Source organism: Gadus morhua, chromosome 22 (genome assembly GCF_902167405.1).
Source record: "Gadus morhua chromosome 22, gadMor3.0, whole genome shotgun sequence".
NCBI lineage: Eukaryota > Metazoa > Chordata > Actinopteri > Gadiformes > Gadidae > Gadus > Gadus morhua.
The window spans coordinates 1860027-1880432 of NC_044069.1; the positions used below are offsets into that span (position 1 = coordinate 1860027).

At 48.2% G+C, this 20406-nt stretch overlaps 1 long non-coding RNA gene across 2 annotated transcripts; it reads right to left on the reverse strand.

The window, feature by feature from the left end:
• Positions 1–218: 218 nt before the first annotated feature.
• On the reverse strand, positions 219–2236 carry LOC115535304 (uncharacterized). 2 transcript variants are annotated; one of them, XR_003974449.1, is made up of 3 exons: positions 2222–2236; positions 1031–1377; positions 219–286 (listed from the first exon to the last, which is right to left on the reverse strand). It is a non-coding gene; the product is annotated as an uncharacterized LOC115535304 (long non-coding RNA). The 2 variants fall into 2 exon arrangements; XR_003974448.1 differs by lacking the exon at positions 2222–2236 and having other exon boundaries at positions 262–278; positions 1031–1919.
• Positions 2237–20406: the final 18170 nt, after the last annotated feature.

Genomic DNA, 20406 nt, shown 5'->3' on the forward strand with positions numbered 1-20406 from the left:
CTCTCCTGCTGCTCTGGGCTTCAACACACACACACACACACACACACACACACACACACACACACACACACACACACACACACACACACACACACACACCTTTTACTCAGACTAATGATGGAGTCATGATGCATCACTGCTGAGCTCTGAGATGGACAACAGTCACAGACAGAGAGATCCTCTTCTTACCTCTTAGCTTTGCTCCGGCGGCCATGTTCCCCAGACAGAGTGGTCTTAGAGGTAGGACCCCCCTCCTCTCTCTCCTCATCCATAGTAGACTGGAGACCTGGACACAAACACAACTCATCCATCACTTCAATTGCCTTTTCAACTTCAGCCGTTTATTGAGAGAGGTCATTGAGACTTGCGTCACACTAAAGCATTATGGACGTCATAGACCATCAATATGAACCCCACAACATAACCACACCGCCCTCACTACAGTACAGATGGGTACAGCAGATGACCGATGAATTATTAAACACCTTGGAGACTGTAACTGTGCTTAAACTACAACGCAAAAAAGATATACAATAGACTCAAAAAATGCATTGCGGTACAATTAAAGTAAAGAACGTTAGAACAATTTCTCCACTGGACCAAAGTCTGAATTCTGTCACATTACTGAACCACAGATTCAATATAGATCAACTGGTGAAGCTCAACACATCGATAGTCAATACGCACAAATATATAACTTATATCTAAATATCACCACATTGAAAGGGACTTCTTTCACGTCCTTCCTTTAATTCGGAGTAGCATCAAGACAAACGAATCTCTTGAATATTGAACGCAGTGTTCAATTTACCACACGGGTCAGAAAAGCAGTGAAACATTAACTAATGTATTCTCTACAGTAAACTCTGTCTTTAATTGATAAGCGATACACGGAGACACATACCGAGATGAGGTCATTATTATATACAGCAACCTAAAGACAATATTAACGGTAGTAAACTGGTTGTTCATTATCATATACATAACCTAAAGACAATATAAACGGTAGTAAACTGTAGGCCTACCTTACCTTATCGTTTCTACTCCGGGATTATATTGCGTCCATACGGTATAAAGTTGTAAAAGTTTAAATGTAAGGGAAGAAACGGAGGTTAGAGTGTTTCTAAAACAAGTTAATCAGGTGAAAGGAAGTCAAAGAAAGTCTCTTCGCTGCGACACCGTTGACTCGCAGTTGAAAAAAACCCGGGACAACGCCTCTCTCAGTGCGGGCACGTGATATCTGTGAAGACGAATGTTATGAATGCAGTGTTCGCGCACAATACACACACACACACACACACACACACACACACACACACACACACACACACACACACACACACACACACACACACACACACACACACACACACACACCTCTTAGAGTCAGGTACAGAGAGAGATAGAGTATGGTAACATCCCCCTTATAAGGTAGTGGTGTCATTAGCCACCTCCTGAACAAATACAGTTACATGCATAATGATGCAATCATACACTTATCCACTCTCAAAACACACACACACACACACACACACACACACACACACACACACACACACACACACACACACACACACACACACACACACACACACACACACACACACACCAAACTGTTGGAACGGGAAGTACTTCAGGAACCGAGAGAGGAGAGATAGAGAGCGAGAGACAGAGAGACAGAGAGAGAGTGATACAGAGAGAGAGTGAGACAGCGAGAGAGTGAGACAGAGAGAGAGTGAGACAGAGAGAGAGTGAGACAGTGAGTGAGCAGGAAGAAGCAGAAGAGATCTCAAGTTAGTTTTCTCTCTGTGAGGAACAAGCTGTGAGGGTCTGGTCTGAGGAGAGGGTCTGGTCTGGGGGGTCTGGTCTGGGGGGTCTGGTCTGAGGAGAGGGTCTGGGGGGTCTGGTCTGAGGAGAGGGTCTGGGGGGTCTGGTCTGAGGAGAGGGTCTGGGGGGTCTGGTCTGAGGAGAGGGTCTGGGGGGTCTGGTCTGGGGGGTCTGGTCTGAGGGGTCTGGTCTGAGGAGAGGGTCTGGTCTGGGGGGTCTGGTCTGAGGAGAGGGTCTGAGGAGAGGGTCTGGTCTGGGGGGTCTGGTCTGAGGAGAGGGTCTGGGGGGTCTGGTCTGGGGGGTCTGGTCTGAGGAGAGGGTCTGGGGGGTCTGGTCTGAGGAGAGGGTCTGGGGGGTCTGGTCTGAGGAGAGGGTCTGGGGGGTCTGGTCTCACACACACACACACACACACACACACACAGAACTGTTGGAAGGGGAAGTACTTGAGGAAGCAAGAGGGAGAGCGAGAGAGAGAGAGCGAGAGAGCGAGAGAGAGAGAGAGAGAGAGAGAGAGAGAGAAAGAGGGAGAGAGAGAGAGAGAGAGAGAGAGCGAGAGAGAGAGAGAGCGAGAGAGAGCGAGAGAGAGAGAGAGAGATTAAATCGGTTAACTATCAGAACAAGTGAATGGTTAATCGTCCTGTGGATTAATTGTTCGAGTTTGTACAAAAAACCAGTTTCACATCAAAAGCAAAGACAGCGAAGCTAAGCACTGCTTCGGGACCGCTATAGTTCTAGTTCCGGTTCTATATATAGTTGGGACCGAGACGCTCAGTCTGCTCTGTCCTGTGTGTGTGTGTGTGTGTGTGTGTGTGTGTGTGTGTGTGTGTGTGTGTGTGTGTGTGTGTGTGTGTGTGTGTGTGTGTGTGTGTGTGTGTGTGTGTGTGTGCGTGTGCAACCCAGTCGCCAAGAAAAAACGTTGACGGTGTACGTTTCCATGAACACTGGATACGTAGCATTTCAACGTAAAACAGCGTGTTATACCTACAGTATCCACGCGTGCCGCTGTGGAGGCGGGTTTCGGGGTTTGGGTTTCACGGCAAATTGTGGACACGATTGTTGAGGGTAATTGTTGTTGCCGTAGCCCACTAGCCGACTGACTTCCTCCTCCACACTCCCTGTTAACCACCTCGGCCCCCCTGCCCACCCCCCTGCTACTCACCAGGGGGAGTAGGGCCCCCCCGCCCACCCCCCCGCTACTCAGGGGGAGTAGGGCGTCCCACCGCTCCCTACACCCCCACAGGTCCCCCTAGCCCCTCTTAGACACCCCAACACACTCACTTTAACCGTTTAAAACCTCCCGTTATCCCCTCTCTCCTGGCCCTCCCACCTCTTTCCCTTAACCTAATGGCCTCTCACTGGGACAGCGCCAGCCCCCCCGTCGTCCACCAGGGGGCGCCTGTACCTTTGGTTTCTCCACCACTCTCCCGACTAGCAGAACCTGCTCCTGGAAACAACAAGCAGAGTGATATTAGCACTGATTCAAATAATAAACAACCAAAACTGTTCTCCTTTACTGCCCGAGTTCATTCTCCCCCTCACTCACCCCCTCCAACACTGTTTTAGATGCCCCCAGCAGAACCATTACCCAGCGTGTATTGATCCCTAGCTCACCTGGCATAGTCCAATGGCCCCCACTGACCCCAGCCTCTCCTCCTCTCCCCCGCCCCCCCCCCCCCCTCCTCTCCTCCCCCCCCCCCCCCCCACCCTCTCCACCTCCTTCCTTTTGTTCTAGACCATCAAATGAAGATCAACCCAGGCCCCCCCCCCCCCTCACCAAACCATTGGTACCCCCCTAGCCTCCCAGTGGGCTCTGGCCATTAGGAAGCCTCTTATCATTATGGGGGATTCTAACATCGCCCCCACCCCCACATTTAAACGGTCGGAGGTTCAGGCCCACAGGTTCCCGGGAGCGACCCTCAGACACCTCACTGCGGTCCTGCTTAGATCCCCCTCCCCCAGGCCTGGCATCAGACCGGTGGTTTTTAGGTAGACATAAACAACGGTCTTAGGGAACAAACAGCCGTTACCGTTATCAAAGACATCGACGTCGCGTTGGAACAGCCAGAGCTGAAGTCCCTCAGGCCCGTCTCGTCATTCCTCTCCTCTCTGTTTCCATCGAGCTATCCCTTCACCAGTTCCACTGCACTGAGGCCTTTAGCAGCTTTGTGAGAGACAGCATAGAGGAGGTGGACCCCCGATGCGGTCACCTTAAACAACGGTCTCTCCTTCAACTCCAGACGACCCAGGACAGCGTCCATTGGGCTCGGGGACGGGGGTTAGGGCTATGCTACCCATAACCCTAACCCTTACCCTCTTATTCATTGGAGGCTTCTTTTATGTGACAGGATGGTATGGATGTGTGAATGGTTTTACTATCTCTTATTTATCTTTTTTTATATTCCTATTTTTTTATTTATTCATTTAATCTATTTTGCACTTATCTGCCAGCACTTACCTTTACCCTGTGTTATTTTAATACTTCTTGCATGCTTTTACCATGTTTTTATTATATATGTATATGCGTTTGCAATTTTGGGGTTCCTTTATTTTTCGCCCATGACTTCTACTGAGATTGCAGTGTGCTCCTTTTTATTCCTATATTTTGTATAAATGCGCATGATTTACTAATATTGAGAGGATGTGTATGGATGGGTCTGGATGCGTGGATGTGTGTGTGTGTGTGTGTGTGTGTGTGTGTGTGTGTGTGTGTGTGTGTGTGTGTGTGTGTGTGTGTGTGTGTGTGTGTGTGTGTGTGTGTGTGTGTGTGTGTGTGTGTCTCTCTTGTTTTGCCCTCTACCCCCAGCACCTTGCCAGGGTTGACAGATAGTATAAACTCCTCTCCATCAAACCACGCAGACGAAAAGTTACAGTTCACTCTTTATGGTGAGGTGAAGTAGGGTAAAACTGAGGAATGGAAGTACAGCATTTCAGTATGAGAATAACAGAATGCTGTAAAATTAGCTTAGCTACTAAGTTAGCTTGCTAATGTAAGAATATCCATCCATCTAATTTGTTTACAAAGTTTCCTTAATCTCATTATACATCAAACCCCCTTAACATAGCAATACAGATAACGTACCAACGATGCTTTCAAAGGCTAACTTGAAACCAGAGGAGACGCAATTATGAAGACGAGTGCGAGTACCATGCTTTCCGATCAAGTGAATGTAGTGTAATGGAGTGAAAGGCATGCATATCGGAACATATTCCAGAAAGATACCAAAGTCCGCCAGTAGATGGCATCACAGGACCATCAATAAACATAAAAGACTGAATTACACAGGAGAAAACATACATGTAACAGAACACATATATTTAGAAATATATACATATATATTAATATATCTATATATAAATATATTTAGAAATATATACATATATATATCTATATCTATATCTATATCTATATATATATATATATATAGATATAGATATATGTATATACTTCTATGCGTGCGTGTGCGGGCGGGGTCCTCAGACCCCCCCTTTTATTTACTCTGATGTACTTTTCATCCTTTCCAACAGAAGTGTGTTTCTATTGGCCCGTTGGCTGTGTCACCGTCAGCAGTTACCAGGGACCGTCCTGCCGTCGCCTCTACCCACCACGGGACCACCACCCTCTCAGGCTACCCACCACGGGACCACCACCCTCTCAGGCTACCCACCACGGGACCACCACCCTCTCAGGCTACCCACCACGGGACCACCACCCTCTCCTCTACCCACCACGGGCCCACCACCCTCTCCTCTACCCACCACGGGCCCACCACCCTCTCAGGCTACCCACCACGGGACCACCACCCTCTCCTCTACCCACCAAGGGACCACAACCCTCTCAGGCTACCCACCACGGGACCACCACCCTCTCAGGCTACCCACCACGGGACCACCACCCTCTCCTCTACCCACCACGGGACCACCACCCTCTCCTCTACCCACCACGGGACCACCACCCTCTCAGGCTACCCACCACGGGACCACCACCCTCTCCTCTACCCACCACGGGACCACCACCCTCTCAGGCTACCCACCACGGGACCACCACCCTCTCCTCTACCCACCACGGGACCACCACCCTCTCCGGCTACCCACCACGGGACCACCACCGTCACCGTCAGCAGGTCAGAGCCCCCTCACAGCTCCACCCTTTTGAAATAGATCTATCTTTATTGAAGTGTCTTCACCCTGGAGGCCTACCTACACCAATCGCACCAACACCACACAGCCACACTACCACGCAGACAACAGACGCACGCTACCTCCCCCACCTACATCCCGTTATAGACCCCCCAGCCTTCAGTATAGACCCCCACACACCCACCACCACCACAATAGACCCACACACACACATATCAAACCACAGAACACACCAGACCCACACCAACACACCCACACACACAACCACTCAGACCACAAAGACCACCTCCACCCTCCACCCGTCCTCTCCTCCCACCACCACCAACACACACCCGGTACATTGCACCAGATGGTCCAACCCGTGGAAAAGACAAAGTATATTTTAAAATACTCCAGGCCCTGCACCACAGGGACACAGCGGACAGAGCGGTGTCCTCCCGGGAACTCCCCAGGGGGATGTCACGACAGGTCCACAAATGATCCCACTTCATCAAACCCATCACCCACAGACACCACATCACAAAGAAATAATGACAACACCAACACCTGGATGCACAATGACATGTTGATCCTAACAGAACACTACACACACACAATAGACCAACTCACACAAACACCCCAGCCCACCAACACACTCTCACTTAAGACCGCTACCAACTGGGCACACAAGAGGTTGGGCCACAGACTATTAGCCACCACCTTCCATCAACTAGAACACACACTACTCCATACACCGTCCGCCCCTCACTCACCACTCATCACCAACCCACACCCCCTCAACCTACTCCCCCCCTCCCCCATACCGACCAGTCCCCATACCACCCCACCTCGAGCCTGGACCTTCCCCTCACCGACACCTCCACAGCCCACACTCAGCCACACAGACCCCCCCCCCCCCCCCCTCTGCCTCCCCAACCAGCACCCACACACACCCTAGATCACTCTATTCAGGCCCACGCCCCACACTGACGGAGCTCACAACTATACACACAACCAGAAACACAACAGACCCCCCCTCACACAACCAGCCCTCCCCCTCCCCCCTCCCTCAAGGATAAGGGGGAGGGGGAGGGCCCCCACCTTCCCTACCTGCTGCAGGAGCCAGGACCCCCACAGAGTCGCACCACACACCCTCCACACCACCTCAGATCAATTACCCCCCCCCAACTCAACCAACCCCCCCCCACCCATCCCCACCCTCTCCCCCGCTCCACCCAGTCAGAAATCCTCCCACCAGATGAACCTCCACCTCAGAGGACCGAGCAACAACCAACACACCACCATACACCACCCTCTCTCCAGAGTCCCCCCTCACTCCATCCAGACACTTGACTCCAACCTCTCCCACTCCCAACCCCCGCAAGGAGACGATCCTCCACCCAGACGCACAGGTCATTCATACCCAGAACTCCCCACCAGATTCCACCACACCCCACACACCAACACCCAGCAGACCCCTCCTTAGATCACACACACGCACCAACCTCATTGTGGACCTTGTTGACTCCCCCCCCCCCCCTCCCTCATAGGTGTCACCAGTGGCCTGGCGAAAAATCTAAGAGCAATGATGAAGGGGCCTACTAAGGTCAACACGACCACAACGAACCCAACTGACCAAAAGTCTCCCCCCTCCCCCCACAACCTTCTTACCAGGTCACTGTTGACACCAACCCTCCGGCCCCCACTGCCCCCCCCCTACACTACCCCCTCCAGATATCAAACCACAGTCCATCCCCTCCCCGACCAATCCTGCAGTCTTAAAATACTATCGACCCCCCTACCATAAGGTTAGGGGGGGCCACAAGCTGCAGGATTAGTCGTACCTAGGACACACACCCACACTCATCATCCGCGACTACAATCTCTATAGAATTCCCCCACACACACACGCACACACATACAAATAGACAGTTATCCCGGGGCCACCATAGGACATATCTTACACATCCTACAGAAAACACCAACACACACTCACACACAAACAGTCATCCTTTCAGTCGGCATAAACAACATGAATCACAACCCCGAACTTACATCCATCAAACAAATATCGGCCCTTAATAAACAGGCTCTCACCACATTCCCCAACGCCACCATCCACTTCCCAGTCATCAACCACTCACCGACACAACAGCAGAACCTACGCCACTCAACAGCTACACAGTCACTGATCTCAGTCCCCTACCAGAAACTCCCCACGACATCTTCACCACTCAACCTGACAACATCCCAACCGGTACTTCCCTCAGCCCCCACCTTAGACCCCCTGGCCGGCAGAACGGTCCCCGTGGAGGCCCAGGTCCTCAACACGGTCCCACACTCACTGAGGAGCCCGCTGTCCTCACAGCGTTCACCCACCGCCAGCCCAGAGACAGCCCCACCGGCACCTCCACACACACATTAACACACATCAGCTCAGCCACAATATATTAATTAATATATACACCTCCACACACACATTAACACACATCAGCTCAGCCACAATATATTAATTAATATATACACCTCCACACACACATTAACACACATCAGCTCAGCCACAATATATTAATTGTAGAGTTGTTGTTTCCATTGCGCATAGGCTATTCTAATTAGTCCGACATCATATGACGAGTGTTGCGGATGGCACTTCAAAAGCGTGCAGTAACAGGCTATTGGTTTCTTTTTAATTCTTACTCACAATTAGTTTAGTTAACATGTTTTAATGTAGCTCAAATTATACTAGTTAAAAATAGATATAAATTGTGGGTGTGGTCATACGCCGGTCGTTTCTGCCCCACCGAGATGAAGGGGCACCGCACGCTACTGCTTCCTATGCTGCGACCAAACCTGTTGCTGGAGGCAGAGTTATTTGCAGACAGACCAGCACATTAACTTTTTAAAACACACACACACACACACACACACACACACAAACATATCCGTATAATTAATTGAGGTGTAAGACACCTCCCTCTGCTGGACAGTTTGGACAACAGTCTCACACCAAACTACATTTTCCGTTTGAACCAACAAAGCTATTGTACATCGATGGGAGACCGGGTTGGTGGTTTGAACGTGTTGTAGTAGCAGAGAATGGCCTGCGGGGGCAGTATGTACATTGTTAAATACATGAATAGGCTTGAATTTAGTGGTAACATGGATGTTTGATATTTAGCTTGACATTAACCAAGTCAAAGGACAATTAATGAAACGCACCAAACATGCAGAAGTCAATGTAGGATTTTAATATACAGTATAAACAACAACACTTGACAAAGTTGAATACATACTTTTGTAAAGGAAAGCAGAGGAAAACATTTTCCCAAATTAATAATTTCAAAATGTCACCACCATTCACAAAAGCAAATGAAGGGGTTTGTGTAAAACCAGTCCTCCCTGACCAGCTCTGTCCCTGACTCTAAACCCTGACTCTCAACCCTAACGCTGAACCCTCTGAGGGCAGGAAGACGGTCCTTCAGTGTAAAGCTTCAAGAAGACACTCCTTCAGAGTAAAGGTTCGAACCACGGAGAAGGAAGAAGAAGGTAAGGAGTAGAGATTAGTGAAGTAGTGAGGTTTGTGACAGACGTGAGGGTAAGGCGTGTGGAAGCACACAGGTACATGTGGGATCAAGAAGATCACTCCCACTGGAGGTCAATGATCCATCAGGATCAGACCGCTGAGTTCAGCAGGTCTTCTGGAAGACGAGGCTAAGATGAACTGAGGAGACGGGACCAGCAGGATCAGGTGGGGTTCAGCTCAGGTGAGTCTGACCCCGACCAAACAGGATCAGGTGAGGTTCAGCTCAGGTGTGTCTGCCCGGAGCGAACAAGGACATGGATTACGTTCAATATTCAAAAGAGGCAACATTATCTGAACCAAAGATAAGACATTAAGGAGCAGGCAGGCTTTAGGGCGCCTTGCTCAAGGACGCATCACTGTATTCTGAGGACTTGAACCCGGCACCATTGGTCTGAGAGTTGAACCCCCTACCTGGTCCAGATAATGCAAACTTACGAGGAATCCTTGATGGTAGAGTCCTGGTGGTCCTCAGGATTTGCCTTCCAGATGTATGGCTTCTCCGTCAATCCTCCAGATTCCTGGTCTGGTTACAAACGTAATTTGGCTCTAATGTAAGGTAACAAACACAGGAGTAGGTGGGCTCTAATGTAAGGTAACAAACACAGGAGTAGGTGGGCTCTAATGTAAGGTAACAAACACAGGAGTAGGTGGGCTCTAATGTAAGGTAACAAACACAGGAGTAGGTGGGCTCTAATGTAAGGTAACAAACACAGGAGTAGGTGGGCTCTAATGTAAGGTAACAAACACAGGAGTAGGTGGGCTCTAATGTAAGGTCACAAACACAGGAGTAGGTGGGCTCTAATGTAAGGTAACAAACACAGGAGTAGGTGGGCTCTAATGTAAGGTAACAAACACAGGAGTAGGTGGGCTCTAATGTAAGGTAACAAACACAGGAGTAGGTGGGCTCTAATGTAAGGTAACAAAGACAGGAGTAGGTGGGCTCTAATGTAAGGTAACAAACACAGGAGTAGGTGGGCTCTAATGTAAGGTAACAAACACAGGAGTAGGTGGGCTCTAATGTAAGGTAACAAACACAGGAGTAGGTGGGCTCTAATGTAAGGTAACAAACACAGGAGTAGGTGGGCTCTAATGTAAGGTAACAAACACAGGAGTAGGTGGGCTCTAATGTAAGGTAACAAACACAGGAGTAGGTGGGCTCTAATGTAAGGTAACAAACACAGGAGTAGGTGGGCTCTAATGTAAGGTAACAAACACAGGAGTAGGTGGGCTCTAATTACGCGTAACAAAGTAGCAGCTGTAGTTTGTCTGGTAACCAACAACAGTAGTATGCCTCAACTTAACTACTGGACAAACTAATCCTGTGTTACAACAAGGCGATCCGTTTACTTTATGCAAACTGACGAGGATCCTTGTTGATAGAGTGATGTCGTCCTCCAGAGTCTTGGCTCCTCCATCAGCACTCCTCAGCCAGAGTCCTGGTCTGGAACAAACAGCTCAAATCTGGCCCCAACGTCTGGTAACAAACATGTAGTTTGTCTTATTTTCAAGCTCTCTATTTCCACTTTTTTATGTTAATAAAAACATACAATCCAAATTGTTAGAGTGATTTTCATCCTCCAGATTCACGGCTCCCCTACCAGCTCGCCTCCGCTCCAGAAACACGTGGTAGATGACAAATGTCAAAGTAACAGCTGTATTTTGCCCTTTCAAGTTAACCATGTTCAGTAAATACAAACTTACAAGGAATCCTTGTTGTCAATTCCTAATCGTCTTACAGCTTCTCAGCTCCCCCACCAGCTCTCTTCAGACAGATTCATAGTCTTGAACAAACAGCGGAAGTCTTGCTTTAATGTGTGGTAAAACAGATGTAGTTGTCTGGTATATTAACAAACGCCGGTAGTTTGTGGTAGCAGTATTCTACGGTAAGTGGCACTGAGTGTGATGATCACTCCTACCAGGTAGGGCCTCCATCAGTTCCTCCACCAGGCAGGGCCTCCATCAGTTCCTCCACCAGGCAGGGCCTCCATCGGTTCCTCCACCAGGCAGGGCCTCCATTGGTTCCTCCACCAGGCAGGGCCTCCATCAGTTCCTCCACCAGGCAGGGCCTCCATTGGTTCCTCCACCAGGCAGGGCCTCCATTGGTTCCTCCACCAGGCAGGGCCTCCATCAGTTCCTCCACCAGGCAGGGCCTCCATCAGCTCCTTCACCAGGCAGGGCCTCCATCAGCTCCTTCACCAGGCAGGGCCTCCATCAGCTCCTCCACCAGGCAGAGCCTCCATCAGCTCTTCCACCAGGCAGGGCCTTCAGCACGGCTTCTCCATCAGACCTTAACTACTGAGGATTTTAGTGTTTCAGATGAGCTTGGTGATGGTTACCTTCTGGTCCGGTGCTGCAGGCCCCTGGTCTCCAGCCTCAGTCTCCGGTCCATCCTGGCACCACAAGCCGGTCCCCAGCCTCTCAGCCTCGCCTTTCAGCTACAGCAGCAGGTTTACATCAGCATTTGCCCAACAATAATGATTTATTATTACAAATATTTATTTGACTCCGAAACTGATTTTTATTTATTATTTTATAACTCAACGCTAGAAAAGATTGGAGAGATCAGACATGAGCATCCCGTTTTGGGAATGAAGACAGAGCAGTCCACAAGTTTAAAGAAGTGGTACAGCCCATGCATTGAAACTGACTCACACCAGAGCACTGACCTGTTCTGGAGGACTTCTGACAGGAGGTGGAGGTCTGGCTCTGGGTGAGGAGGTGGAGGTCTGGCTCTGGGTGAGGAGGTGGAGGTCTGGCTCTGGGTGAGGAGGTGGAGGTCTGGCTCTGGGTGAGGAGGTGGAGGTCTGGCTCTGGGTGAGGAGGTGGAGGTCTGGCTCTGGGTGAGGAGGCAGACACCTTGGGACAAACTACATGTTACCTTTTTGTACAGTTCTAGAGTTTCTTCTACTGTAACATGTGGGAAAGACATTATTTTAGCTTTGTTATTATCCAGTTGGTAACTAAGTACCAAAGTCGTTGTTTAACGTCTTTAACGGTTTTACTTCGACGGCAATTATTGACACCAGATATTTAGAACATACGAAAGCTGAAGTAACAAAGAACACTAAGCAGTATCGATATTAAATCAAATATACTCAGCCATATTCAGGTGCAGGGTTCCGTCGAAGAAATGCCAAATTGTCATCCACCTTAAAATGATCTTCAGCCTTCACTGATGATCAGAAATGGGCCCGCAAGTAGTACGCTGTTTCGAATGCAGCGAGAGTCCCGTCAACGTGGCTTAAGTCGGTGCAACAGTCGGAAATGATCAACTTATTTTACGATGTACGCGTCAGTGTGTATTCAATATCAAAAGTAATTAGTTTAAGATAAGGGGCAACAATTCCTAATGGAAACCGACTGAAAAATAGTTTCTGTTGGCAACGGCTGGAAGATACGCAAATACAATCCAGAACGTTCCGCCAGATACCCTCAGGGGATTCACGTCCAACTAACAGCCACGTGGGTTCTTATGGTTGTCAAGACTACAACGTTCTATGCTAACCATTTAGACTAAATCAAGTGAGCGCACTCAGAACCTTCCACGGCGGGAAGCACAAACCGTCCGACTGGAATCCGAACATTCCGGCCGGAACCAACCAAAGAAAAAACAGAACCAGCGCCTCACCTTGAGCTGAACGGAGGAAGATCCAGAAGTCCAGCGATGGTCTTCATAAAAACACAGCCAACAGACTTACCTTGATGTGATCTGTTTGTTGCTGTTGGTCATTACTGCTATTCAGTGTACCTTTACATTATTATGCACCCAGTGTGTACAAGTTAAATCACTCAAAACCGTACGAAGAACCGAACCACCATGTACGTTCCACAACAACATTAAACCACAACTCCTTGCTTAAAAACAATGGAATAATTCAATACAAAACCGTGTCTACATTTTAAAATTAAAAACAACAATTATCGATATTCAGGGTACAAACCATACAGATCAAATCAAAACAGTGAGCTCACAGAGAGCCGACGATAGCCAAGCAATGTCACCCTGACCGCCTCACTACCAACAGAAAATCATGCCAGCCAAACAACACATGTACAGGTCCAGTGAGAAGTGGGCATTTGAGCGAAAGGACTGCCCATAATAAAATTAAGCCCAATTCCTGAACTATCCAACCATCTTCATGGTTTAAAGATTTAAAGACTTAAATTACAATTGTGTTCGAATCACCGTTGTCTGCTCCCTCTTTACTTATAAAACTCTATATCTCCATCGCTATAGTGTTGCATCCTACTCATGAGGGTGTGGTCTGAGTGAGCAGAGATGCGTGCTGGGATACAGTGCCGTCTGAAGTCTTCAGTTCTATAGACACGCCCCTCAGTAGAAACCAAGTGTTTGAGAATCTGTCGTGACATCAGTTACATGAGCTGTAATATCCTTCAAGATGGCACCAGGATTCACAGAGCAGAAAGGCCAAGAAAAAGATGTGAGGGTTCTTCCTGTCAGTCAGTGAAACACAACAACGGTCTTCATCAGAGTACTATGGCACTCAAACGTTCTCTTCTATACACATTGTAGCCCCAGTGAAGGTTTCCCTGCCTCCTCAGCTGAAGAGCACAACTTCAGCTTGAAGAGCGCACTAGTTGGAGTTCCTAGATTGGTTCTGATTTAAGGGAACCGAAGATCCACAGGGCTCTCCATCAATCCAGCCAGGTAGGAAGAGCCGTCTCATTACAGGTGTGAAGGTCATCTTGAACATCCATTGAGGTTCCTTTCCAACTTCAGAGTCCTTGTGGAATGCCTTTAGGTATCCATCCTCCATTTATCCTGATTGGTGTAGTCCTAGTTTGAAGTCGCTGATCTGAACACGCCGCTTGCATCCTTTTACACTTGATTTAGATACTCTCCTTCCTGCCCAGTGTGTTGGATATCGCTCCGGAGCGTCGCTTCCAATACACCAAGCCAATCACACAGACCCCCATATGAAAATTATCAATGTCAAAGCAAGCAGGACGCAGAACCCAGGAAACACACGTAGAACCCCGTGCCGGGTGTGAGTGGGACACACACACACAGTAGAACCCTCACGATGCCAAAAATCTTCCATCTCATGTCAAACCCACACACACCATAAAAAGCAGCCATAAAAGACCAAATACTCCTGCAGGGTAAAAACCTCATGCCAAATAACATTCCATCATCCACCCCCAGCTCTTCTGTCAGGGCACCCAGAACAGAACCACCAATATCTCCAGAGACGTAAATTATGTACAATATTCTTCAGTGGCGTCCCACATTGGTGATGGACTATGCTTGGTGTCTCCATTCACGCTGTTTCAACGTCTCTGAAGTCATGCGTTTGTAGTCCAGTGGTTTAGTGATTGAGGGGCCTTCAAAGATGCAAACGGTGCAGCTTTAGTCAGCCTGAGGACAGGAAGGACGTCATCTGTTCAGAAGACCATCCAGTGGAGGGGGGTGGCTCTTGAGGAGCAGGATCCATCTTGGAATGGCCCCAAAAGAGACCTTCTCTGAAATGAAACTGTTCCTGAGGAGTCACGATGCCTGGAGGGGACTGTTGAAAGTGTTCCATGGTTCTCTGTGTCAGACTGAAGTTGTGTTTTAGTCGTTGAGATGAGGAGCTCCCTCATCTCCCCCTGGTGTTTCTCCTTCTGAATCCCTGTCTCCATCTTAAAGAACATTCCGGTCCATGTAACTGACGTCACGACGGTTTCTCAAACACTCGGTTTCCCCTGAGGGGGCGTTGTCTACAGACATGTAGACTTCAGACAGCTCTATATCCCAGTATGCACCTCTGCTCACTCAGACCACACCCTCCTCAGTACAGCAACACTCATGTGATTGAAGATGCAGAGCTCAGGAGAGTAGCTGGAAAGAAGACTGAAGGACATCAGAACCCAACCCATTACTCCAGCTTACAACAATAACTTTGAACCTGAAAGCATTTTAACAAACCATTCAACCAACATAAACCAAACGCCTAAGTAACCCATGAACCAATAAAAGATCCTTACTAATCAGATCAACCTTCAGCCTAACGGGTTAACTCACCAGGAAGCCAACATACATCAATGTGCCCAAGAGTAATGAGAAACTAATGACTTACAGTTCGCAGTTTCATCTTCATGTTAAAGTTGGGATACTCACAGTACTGCAGTTAGATATCATGATAGACCTTTGAAGGAACAAACAGTTTACTTATTATTGTCCCCAAACTTGGGCACTGTCCCAAGGTTCAACTTCTACCATTGCCATTAAATCAGAGAAATGAATGCCAATACAAATTCAGGGCTTTTGGGATCATCCAAGCTTTTAAATAATGTTTAAGATAAATAAGTTATACTAATTATTTGACTGTCATTATTCAAGAGTGATTACTTCCTTACTTTGAGAAGTTTGAATGTATTGTCTCTAAATGTTACTTGCAGGTAAAATCATTATTTAATTTCAAATGAGAGTTAAACCACCACAATCCCTGATTTCCTTCCACACATTATCAGTGATTTATATTCAACATACAAGTCAATGCAGCTTGTGCTTTGCTACACCATTTCTACTCACATCAGGTCCAGATGAGATGCTCCGCTTTACCTTCAAAAAGTCTTTAAACCTGTGAAACAGGAAGAGATGACAAATAAGTCACAACAGAGCTCAACAGAACATTACCACACGTTCTAGTTTCTGAGAACACAACAACATACCGTGTTTGGGAGACGATAAACTGCCAAACAGTGGAGGACACAAATGTATTGTCAGTTTCCCTCTTATGTGAAATGCACCAGATGCAACCAATGAACCAATTAAGGAAACCACATGGCGTGCGAGCTGCGCAGGTGAGCTAAATAGTAAAACTCAACCCTGGTTCGACCATCCTCTGGTCGCCTTGGTAATAGTGAAAGTCTGTTTAAGCTCTGTGTTTGATCTTAAATGACCTCCCTCATTTTGATTAAAATGACAAGTCTGATTTGACAGATTTAAATTCATACTTCAAAACGAAGAAATTCTTCATTCAATTCACCTTACTGTGTGGTTTGGTGTGTGTGTGGTGTGTGTGTGTGTGTGTGTGTGTGTGTGTGTGTGTGGTGTGTGTGTGTGTGTGTGTGTGTGTGTGTGTGTGTGTGTTACTACTGTTTGATGTCAAGTTGGTGAAAAGCAAGTCACGTGTGATCTTGCGTCCATGTGTGTGTAGTGAGGCGGATTTGGACAACAGAGGGCGATGTTTCCACACGAGAACATCTGCTCTCTGTGTGCTCTCTGCGAGATACCGTAGCAACCATAACTTGACAGTATCCCTGAACGGCCCTTTGAGGAGGGAGAAGGAAGGATCATCAAAGAGACCAGATAGAACACATTCACTGGTTAGCTGGAGTCATCGCCCACCACCACACACGTTAACACACACAGACACACACACACCATACAGACACACACCAATACACCATATAGATTCACACCAAATGCAGGCACACACCACAGATACACATATATAATAATAATAATAATAATAATACATTTAATTTTAGAGGCGCCTTTCAAGACACCCAAGGTCACCTTACAGAGCATATAGTCATCATAACATTTTTTAAAAAGCAAGACATTGTGGAAAAAATAAATAAATAAATAAATAAATAAACATAAGCAATAAGAAAATAAATTTAAAAAAAACAATCAAAACAGTGATCAGTTAGACTTGTGTGCGAGTTTGAACAGGTGAGTTTTGAGTTTGTGACTTGAAGGTTGTAATGGTGTCTGATTGTTTTATGTGTGGGGGAGGGAGTTCCAGAGCCTGGGTGCTGAACAGCTGAATGACCGGGCACCCATTGAAGTGAGTCGTGATGTGGGGATACATGGTAGTCCAGCAGAGGTTGAGCGGAGGGAGCGGGAGGGAGTGTATTCTTGGAGGAGGTCGCAGAGATAACTGGGGGCTAGGTTGTGGAGAGCTTTGTAGGTGATATATATATATGAAATATATATATATATATATATATATATATATATATATATATATATATATATATATGTCTAATATATATATATATAGACACATATATATATATGTCTATATATATATATATAGACCAGGTCCAGGACCAGGACCAGGACCAGGACCAGGTGGACCAGGACCAAGACCCAGTGGACAAGGACCAGGACCCGGTGGACCAGGACCCGGTGGACCAGGACCAGGACCCGGTGGACCAGGACCCGGTGGACCAGGACCAGGACCAGGGCCCGGACCAGGTGGACCAGGACCAGGACCCGGTGGACCAGGACCCAGGACCAGGACCAAGGACCTGGACCAGGACCAGGACCAGGACCAGGACCAGGACCCGGTGGACCAGGACAAGGGACCAGGACCAGGACTAGGACCAGGAAAGTCCACTCCCATCTCCCCACATCATACTAAGTGCAGTACTTAGTACAACTCAAAAACTCACCTGTTCAAACTCGCACACAACGTCTAACTGATCACTGTTTTGATTGTTTTTTGTTTTGTTTTGTCTTGTTTTTGTTTTATTTATTTCTTATTGCTTATGTTTATTTATTTTTACACAATGTCTTGTTTTTTAAATAATGTATGATGACTATATGCTCTGTAAGGTGACCTTGGGTGTCTTGAAAGGCGCCCCTAAATTAAATGTATTATTATTATTATTACTTATAACCGCTGTATGTCCGTATGAAAACAGTCAGAATCTCCACAATAACAATGTCCATACTGTCAGCCTGATAACATATAACCTACACCATCCATGTCTTCACTTCCCACCTTCCTCTTTCTTTGTGTATTAAAGCCGGCCTAAGAGCTAAGTGTCCCCACACCTGGAAGGACGTCTAACCTCAGGGCCCCTGGAGGTCCCCGGTGCCCCGCCGTGCGGCGGTGGGTGCGGGGGTGAGGGCTCCAGGGCTCGGCCGGGGGCCCTCTGGCCTGGTGGCCGGTCGCTGAGGGGCAGGACTGGCCGCGGGAGAAGGCCCACTTGGCGGGGGTGTAGGTCTCTCAGGCCGCGGCTCCTGTCGGTCAGACCGATGTGCAGACTGAGGTAAGGCCTGCGGGTGTCTCCGGTGTGGCCGCGGCACTGCGCCGCTGTCCGTCGCCACCGGGTACGACCTCTGTACCCGGGGTCCTCCAGCCCTTCTCTCCCCAGTCTGGACCCTGACGTCCTGGCCCTGATGAAGGGGTGGAAGCGGACATGCAGAGTGGCGGCGGCCGTGGTAGATCCGGCGGGACGACTTTGTCTGTGCGTCTCTTTCCTGAACCCGTCGTCTGTCAACAGGTGCAGGCTGTGGCTTCTCTTCCAACACAGGTAGTGTAGTTCTGATGCGTCTCCCGGTCAGTAGCTGAGCTGGGCTCCCACCGGCTGCTGCCCTAGGGGTAGCTCTGGGACACAACAGAGCCAGATGTGGACCGGCTGCTTCAGGATGTGCTTGGCCGTCTGAACAGCCCGTTCTGCTGCGCCGGTCGCCTGGGGGCGGTGAGGGCTAGTTGTAGTATGGGCAGAACCATACTTCTCACTAAAGTCTTTGACCTCACCGGATGTGAATGTTGTCATTCACCGGTTGGAGTTGTATCCCCCATCTCAGGAACATTGAGCCTGCTTTGAGCCTGTTGATGACTTGTATGCTGGACGGTGAAGAGAGGTGAGCTATTTCGAGGTCCCTTGAGTAATAGTCCGCCACCACGAGGTAATTCTGCTTTTCTACTGTTCAGAGGTCTGCTGCAACGCGCTGCCATCGGCCCTCTGGTAGGGCTGTGGTGAGTAGTGGCTCACGACGCTGAGTAGGTCTGTTTTCAATGTCTCTCTCTCTCTCTCTCTCTCCCTCTCTCTCTGTCTCTCTCTCTCTCCCCCTCTCTCTCTCTCGCTTTCTCTCTCTCTCCCTCTCTCTGTCTCTCTGTCTCTGTCTCTGTCTCTGTCTCTGTCTCTGTCTCCCTCTCCCTCTCCCTCCCCCTCCCCCTCCCTCTCTCTCTCTCTCTCTCTCTCTCTCTCCCTCTCTCCCCCTCTCTCCCCCTCTGTCTCTGTCTCCCTCTCCCTCCCCCCCTCTCTCTCTCTCTCTCTCTCTCTCTCTCTCTCCCTCCCTCTCCCTCTCCCTCTCTCTCTCTCTCTCTCTGTCTCTCTCTCTCTCTCTCATGCTCTAGCTCCTAGAGGGCCCCCCCACAGCGGACGGGTCAACACAAGTTACACATCTAGTGAATCAATCAATCAATCAATGCAAGCGACACCACGATCAATAAATAAATAAAATAAAAGGGAATTGTTGTGTGTCACACACACACACACACACACACACACACACACACACACACACACACACACACACACACACACACACACACACACACACACACACACACAAAATAAATCATGGTAAACAAATATATATAATAAATAAAGGGTTTAAAGGGAGAAGGAACAGGCGCCCATTGAAGGTTTTTGTTGTGGAACAGGACGTGTTTTTTTTTTAATAGTTGCCCTATTTCCCTTAAATTAATCAAAGTGTAAAATAAATTCTCCTACTTTTTATCATTCTTAATGTTATTCAGGGTTTTTTTACTTAAACTTACTTCTAATTATAAATATATAATATTTACTTCTCCTTTAAATAATAACATCCCCTCATAATCCTTGTAAATATGAGCCCACTAAACAATCATGTTCCATAATTCAATCCGTTTAACTTCAACAATCATATTGTGGCGAGCAGCAGGTGAAGGACGAGACGGGAGCCCAGGTTTAGCAGTCGGCCGCAGCTCCGCGCCCCATACACCGCTGGACAACGGAGCTGCCTTTAATAACACCAGCACGGTACACACTAGAACACACGCCGCCATTCAACCACACTAACACTTTCAGTGATGGTGCAATGAACACAACATGAACACAAGAGTCACCAACACACCCCGACATCGATA